General features: G+C 42.9%; 1 protein-coding gene across 1 annotated transcript in view; it reads right to left on the reverse strand.

The window, feature by feature from the left end:
• EPC2 (enhancer of polycomb 2) overlaps window positions 1–6,897 on the reverse strand; it is a 273,887-nt gene that overhangs the window by 133,697 nt on the left and 133,293 nt on the right. The window lies entirely within an intron of this gene.

The following is a 6,897-nucleotide window of genomic DNA, read 5'->3' on the forward strand; positions in this document are numbered from 1 at the left end:
AGAGTAACAGGATACTGTCATTCTATACAGACTCTACTCACCACTGTTACAGAGCTCACTACACATCTATCATGGGAAGCTACAGCGTTAGGCGTATTCCCCAGGAGTAAGAGTCAAACCATGAGGGTACTTTGTCTGAATCTGGCCCTTGTTTTGGGTAAACAATTGCTGACTATACATAGGCAAGCACAGCAGCCATTGCCTTTCGCCCAGTGGTCAGGGCTCTGCCTAGCTGGGATGAAGCAGAAAGTACTGTGCTGCATTGGGAGGAGGCCCGTAGAATACAGAAGCGCCTCATTGCAGCAGCCTGGGATGCTATGTTATTTATTACAATTCAGAGAATTTACGGCTGAAACCCACTGCAGCTAATGCATCCTGTGTGATCCTTTATGATGTGCCTTCACTTCTCCCTGCTTCTTAACCATTGTACTTCCAGGTGGTTAATGTGAAGATCAGTTTGTTTTTGGACTTATATACCCCCCACCCCCTGGCCAAGAAATCCCTTCTGACCATTTACGTGCCTACTTTGCATGCTAAATGCGTGTGCATTCCTTTTTGTTTCCCCTTTTCAAGGTGATGCGTGTGCATTCCTTTTTGTTTCCCCTTTTCAAGGTGATCATCATATACCTGGTGTGTAAGCAGCGAAATATAGAAGACTAAAAGCTTTAGGGTAATTTGAGACTTGTCTTAAGTGAGACATAGTTCAACTGATTACAAGAGAATGCAACTTTTTATTTATTAACATGTTGGCCTACTGTAGTGTGTTCACTGTGGTGAGATGCATATTGAATTGACTTACAATTTATAGCAGTATTAGTTAATTGTAAAACCTAATATAAATATTTGAATCATCAAAACTCACACAGACACCCAACGGTGAGGAGTAGGCGAGCATTCCCTAGCTGGAGCCAAAATGGTAAGCCGTACGCCTCAGGTCTCAATTCTGGCTCCTGCATTATTCAATTTACATATGGAACCCCTATAAATGATTTTCATCAAGTCTGGTGTTCCCATGCATCAATAGGCTAACACCCAACAGTAAACAAAGAGTTAAAAAAACTAATTAATAAGTAAACACTAAGAAATCACCTCTCGTATTTGCAAATATACTTTAAGGTTTTAAGTTAATTTCTTCTCCCCTAAACCTTAGCTATCAAACTTCACACCTCAATAGTAAACCCCCCAGAAGAAATCTGATTCACCTCCTTTGTTCATTAACCGCAGTACAATAACCCTTCTCATAAATCGCACATTATTAAGGTGAGGTTATCAACAAACACGCATGTCAACACCAGAAGCAAACCAATAACCTTATTTTACCTGAGATACTTCCGAGAGATATCCACGACTTCAAACTAGGTGAACAATGCCAATTACTATACTGAAGGTGATTAGGTTTTCTAAATGGCAGTCAGTTTCAAGCTTTGGCTTTACAAAACTTACATTTAAAATAGCAGTATTAGCCTGTTTGCCCCAGTGTGCAGTCTTTTTTCATGTATGAGGCACTTCACGCTTAAGCTTTCATAATTTAATGTGTGACAAAAAGAAAACTACTATTCAAGAAACAAACTGGTGGTTCTATAGTTGCCCAGGGTTTGTGGATTCCCCTGGAGGGACAATTGCCAACGTCCAACAACATTTTGATATTTTCTTTTCATTTTTTTTTTTAAATAATGGGAGTTGCGGTGTAATTTACAAAAAAAAAGTACACTTTATTTGAATCAGCAAAAGTATTGTGCTAGGATCACCCTCTTTCCGGCTTTTAGGAACAAGTATATTTATAAAACAGAATGAATACATTATGTTCAAGCACACTTTAAAGCATTTTTGTAAGTAGTAATCAATTGTTTCTATTGTTGTGGTTTCTACCTAACTGAGGTGTGGTTGAAATATGTGAAATCCATGAATAAACCTGGAAAGCAATACATCGTCATGAATGTTTTAACAAAGACAATCATTGTATTAATTAAAATAAAGGGGTTAAAAAGGGGGGGGGGGGGGAAAGAGACTATACATTGGTGACATTTTTCCCTGATTTTCTGCCCAGATAGCCCATTTACAAAATCAATACAGTTATGAATGTCAGCCCCCTCTTGGGACAGGAAAGTTTTGTGCGTGTTGGTTGTCAAACACGATACCCTAGGCCAAACAACAGAGTTGACTTTGGTGGTACAAAATAAGAGTCAACTTGCAACACCAATTTAACCGTGCATGATCAATGACCAAAAACATGCTGACAAAGTTAAAATATGAATTTCAAAGGCAAAACGTCAAGAGACACCCTTGCTATAGACCTTAATAAACTCAGTGCCCTCAACTACTACGTGAATGTGGCAAAAGGAGGAGGGGAGTGATTTCAAACCACAGCAGTATGGCAAGGCAAAGCGTAAAGAATAAACACATGCTAATCCTTGGCTAGCCTCAAGAGCTGTGCGAGGTCACCTCTCATAGGTTTGTTTTTTTCAATCTATTTTTCTACTCGGTTAATAATATAGACCAGCGTAACTTATTTCTGAAGAAAAAAAGTCGTAAGATCATATGTGAGTTTACTAAGCCAGTTTTCGTTGTCTAGTAAATGCAAAGTAACGCACAACATAGCGCTGTATTGCATTACTATGCGACAAGTAGGTGTTGTATGGGTGGAACACTGGCATTCCCATGCATCAGCCTATGAATTTTGACACAAACCCATATTTACAAAGACTTGTAAACCCAGGTTTGCGCCAAAACTTGTGTGACTGCCCGACAAGAGGAGTAACGAAGAGAAATCTTTATTTCACCTCATTACTTCCTCTGTCCATGTGTTGCATTCTGAAGCAAACATTAAAGAGGAATAAGGAAAATAACCCTGCTGTAAAGCAGGCACCCATGCTCAATGTAGGGGTGCCTGCGTTGGCACTAGATAGCAAAGAGCGCGCCAGCGGAATTAGAGTGCAGAAATGCTCCATATCTTTGTAAAATTTGGAGCATTTCTGCTGCTGTTAAAAATTCCTTTCAATGACAAGAGAAGTGTAGAGGGAAATTAAATTAAACATAGCTTGTAGTTCTTGGACAGTTGACCCTTATAGCAGTAGCCAAATAATTTTCCATGTGATCATTTTGAGAGTGTAAACAATTTGCAAAACAAGTTAGTAGAAAAAAAAGACAGGTTCAATGCAGGAAGTTATAGCATTTGAAGCCATACCACCATTAATGCCTGCAGCCTGTTTATCAATTCAGTTTCGCCTTCGTCACATTTGTGGAAAGATTCAGTGACTTTATATCAGAAGGATGAAATAAATTCCACGCAGATAACCCATATTTTATGCGCAACACAAAGTAGGTAACACATTGGACAATGCAAGGAATGGGCAACTAACTTGTGGTCAGAGCCTGGCATGGGAAAGTGGTAACAGATCCCAGAATAGTCAGATCAAACGTGGAAATTATGTTCTGTGGGGCGGTATTGGCATTCTAAGGATGGGTTTAGGTGTGGCATTCTTTTTGAGAAAATGTTCTCCAATGAAGTTATGCAGAGTAAGTCGGATATCCACAATAAACAAATATTGTGAGTTATGAAATGTTCCCACCACTTGCACTTACGCAATGACATTGAAACTTCTAGTCTGAATTTAATTTAATGTCTTTTCAGAAGTCCGAGAAGGAGGAAGGTGCATTTGAAAACGGTAGTCAAAACAAGTAGTTGGATGTACAGTATTATGTTCATAATGTAAATTGTTTCATAAGTACACTCCTCAGTCGTTGTACGACCGGAGTACAGCAAAGATCAGAAACACATTTAACATGCAAGCCAAACGGAGTATTTTTCCCTGGGGAATAGCATTAAATCATGACAACTAGGAGGCATGATTTGGATAGTGGCCGTCAGGGTGAAAACAGGAAATCCTCGACAGACTTGCATTCCAGTGCAATTGCCCTACAGCAGTGGTCTTTAGTCACCTACCACAGACTGTGAATGGGTTATGCAGGCTGGTGGCAAGTGTTTCCTACATGGAAAACAAACCACAGGGGAAATGCTTTTAAACCTCTGGTTTCAACTCTTACTTTGGGTTGACTGTTGTGGCACCCTGTATGAACATCAATCTCCCTTTCCACTTTTTAGGTTGAGCATACTAGACAAAGCATGCAGTGTCTTTGGCAGAACAATGTGGGCTTATCAAGACCTACAGGGGCTTGGAGCCCTCTGGCTGCTAAAAATTGTTTTGCTTTCCTGTCACTTATTTGCTTGCTTCTTATTCAGTGGCTTGACTTGTCCATCTGATGTCTGCACCACCCCAGGAGGGGAAACGTAGTTTACAACGCGGTGTTTACACCGCACGACCTTTTCCACGCAGCTATTACAATGCAAGCCGTTACTACGACTTGCGCTGGATGGCGCTGTGGGATAAGGAATGTTGTAATTTTATATTCCAACACCTTCCCTACTGTTACGGGGACTGGTGTTGGAATATAAAATTCCTAAATTCGCGCCCTCCAACGCAAGTCATTGTAACGACTTGTGTTGTAAAATCTGTCTGTATTGCCTCCCCACACACAAGCAGCAATATAAAACTGCTTTCTGCCCTCTTCATCTCCATTCACTGCATAGTCCAGCAACAACATTGGTACCTCTAATAAGCCCATGAACCCTCGTACTTCACAGACTAACAATGATTTACAATCTGCTGTTAGATTTCCATTGTCCCCTTTCACTCCAATGTGGTGCACCCAGTCGAGTGGTCTGCAGTGATGTGGTGCTCCCCACTGAACCTTCACCACAGACTACAAGACTGGGTGCACTGAAAAAGGAGAAGTCCAGTTACCTCATAGGGACTAAATTGAACATTGTGTCTATCACAACAACCTCTCTCCGCAAAGTTACTAATTGTTTTTGGGTTCTCAAAGAAGAAATGAGTATGGGGAGTTGGGCCCGTGAGCGAAGTCACATCAAGACTGGTAGTTGCTCTTTAGTAAGATGCAGAACAAGGACTGTGAAAACGATTAGTCCGATTTCTTTTCCTGCTGGCCACACAAGTAGTAGTCAAAACAAGTATGCTTTCCAAAGAGACAAACGAAGACTACTACTGTAATTAGGTAGTTCAAGCTTTACTCCAGGTAGATCAAGTAGAAATGGATTGTGGAATATATTTGGACACAAGCGATTCCCCTAGTCGGAAAGATCCACATGGGAATTGTAGCATGCGTTCAGAGGTAACCTACAACAAGCATTTGCAATGCAATAGGTCTCGCATTAATTAAGTTTGAGCTATTGGCATTGCTAAATATTGCAACTCCAAATGCAACAAAAGTCTATAAATTGTAGGTCAAAAAAATGTGTATTTATTTTTTTAGCAATGGTGGCATGCTGCTCTGTAGATGAATATGTTTAAAAGTAAAGTGCACCATACTGCGATTGCTACAATAGTTAATAGTGGATGCGTTAACAATTGATGTGTGCACTGATGGCTGTTCATGGAACATAAATAGCCTTAGGACCAAAAGTAACGACCACTCATTACAGTCATATTTCCAAACATTTGACTTGGAAGAGGTGTGGCGCCGCGGCTAGGGCGACTGACTCCGGAATCTGGGGATCACGGTTCGATCCCCGGCACCGGCGGCAGATTAGCCCAGCACCATGTGACTCTGGGCAATAGCTTGCTTAATCTTCCCGACGGTCCCCAGCGCCTAGATACCCTTGCGGGTGATTGTGCGCTTTACAAATGTGGATTTATTATTATTATTATTATTATTATTGGTACTCCTACAGGAAACTTGGCTGGAGGACCCCCTCCATCTCCAAGGCTTTAAGACCTACCACCTCCCCGCAGTTCGAAACTCTAACTACGGTCACTGCAAAGGTGGACTAACCATCTATGCTTCGATTAAAGGTATATCTACAGCAAAATAACTAATCAGCAAAAAAACTGCATCCCTCGAAATAATGGCAATTCAGCTCTAAACGCAGAGACACAGTAACCTACAGCACTTAATTTTGGTAAACATTTACATACACCCACAGAGCAAGAGGAACGGCGCAAAGCAGTTAACAGCTGAACTGACCAAGCTAATAACGGAGGTGGATCAATCGAGTTACATTATACTTGGTGACTTTAATATGCTTCTTGCCGAGGGCCTAAATCATGACAGCCTAGAAGCAGACAATCAACGAGCATGGGGGATCCTCTCCCAGGATAAATTTAAGTGGGGCAAACCGACTGTCACGGGGCGGGTCGCCATGATAATGTCTTGGAGTGGTGGTCGGCTGTTCCCCCTCTCTCACATGTCTCTGTTCCCGACTCACAGACTGCGGGTACCTGGCCGGAGGAGGGGGCTTCTGACGACTACGGGTCACGTTGGGAGCTGGGAGATGACGAAGAGAACGGCCCCTTTAAGGATCCCGGCGGAGTAGAGGAATCCCCGCCCCCTTGGTCGATGACGAGGACAAAAGATAGCACAACCAGGAAGACAGCGAGCGGCAGTTCCGGAGTGGAAGGCGAGAGACGAGCGAGAGACTGGAGAGCGGAGCAAAGCGGAGCGGGAGAGACGACCCTGACGAGCCCAGCAGTGGACTTCAAGCCAGGAGGCCAACGACCCGGTGATTCGCCCAGCCACGGTCCCGAGGGAGGAACGTGGCTTTCCAAGGTACGGGGCAGAGTGGCGGGCTGGGTGACACGCAGTCCACTGAACAAGTGAGAGAGCCTGTGTATATAGTGTGTGCCTTCCTCTAAGCACCCCCCCCTCCCTCACGAGCACCGAGAGCACTTGAACGGAAGCGTGGTGGAGACACATGAGCACCGGTTACCCTCACTCCCTGGCCCCTTAAAATCTTGTAGATAAAACGGAACGGCTACTAATAGTTCCTTTGTTTCTGCTTCGTTCCATGTGATGTGCCAAAACCCCGTGAGGGCTTTCCAA

This window comes from Lissotriton helveticus, chromosome 3_1 (genome assembly GCF_964261635.1).
Source record: "Lissotriton helveticus chromosome 3_1, aLisHel1.1, whole genome shotgun sequence".
Classification (NCBI taxonomy): Eukaryota; Metazoa; Chordata; class Amphibia; order Caudata; family Salamandridae; genus Lissotriton; species Lissotriton helveticus.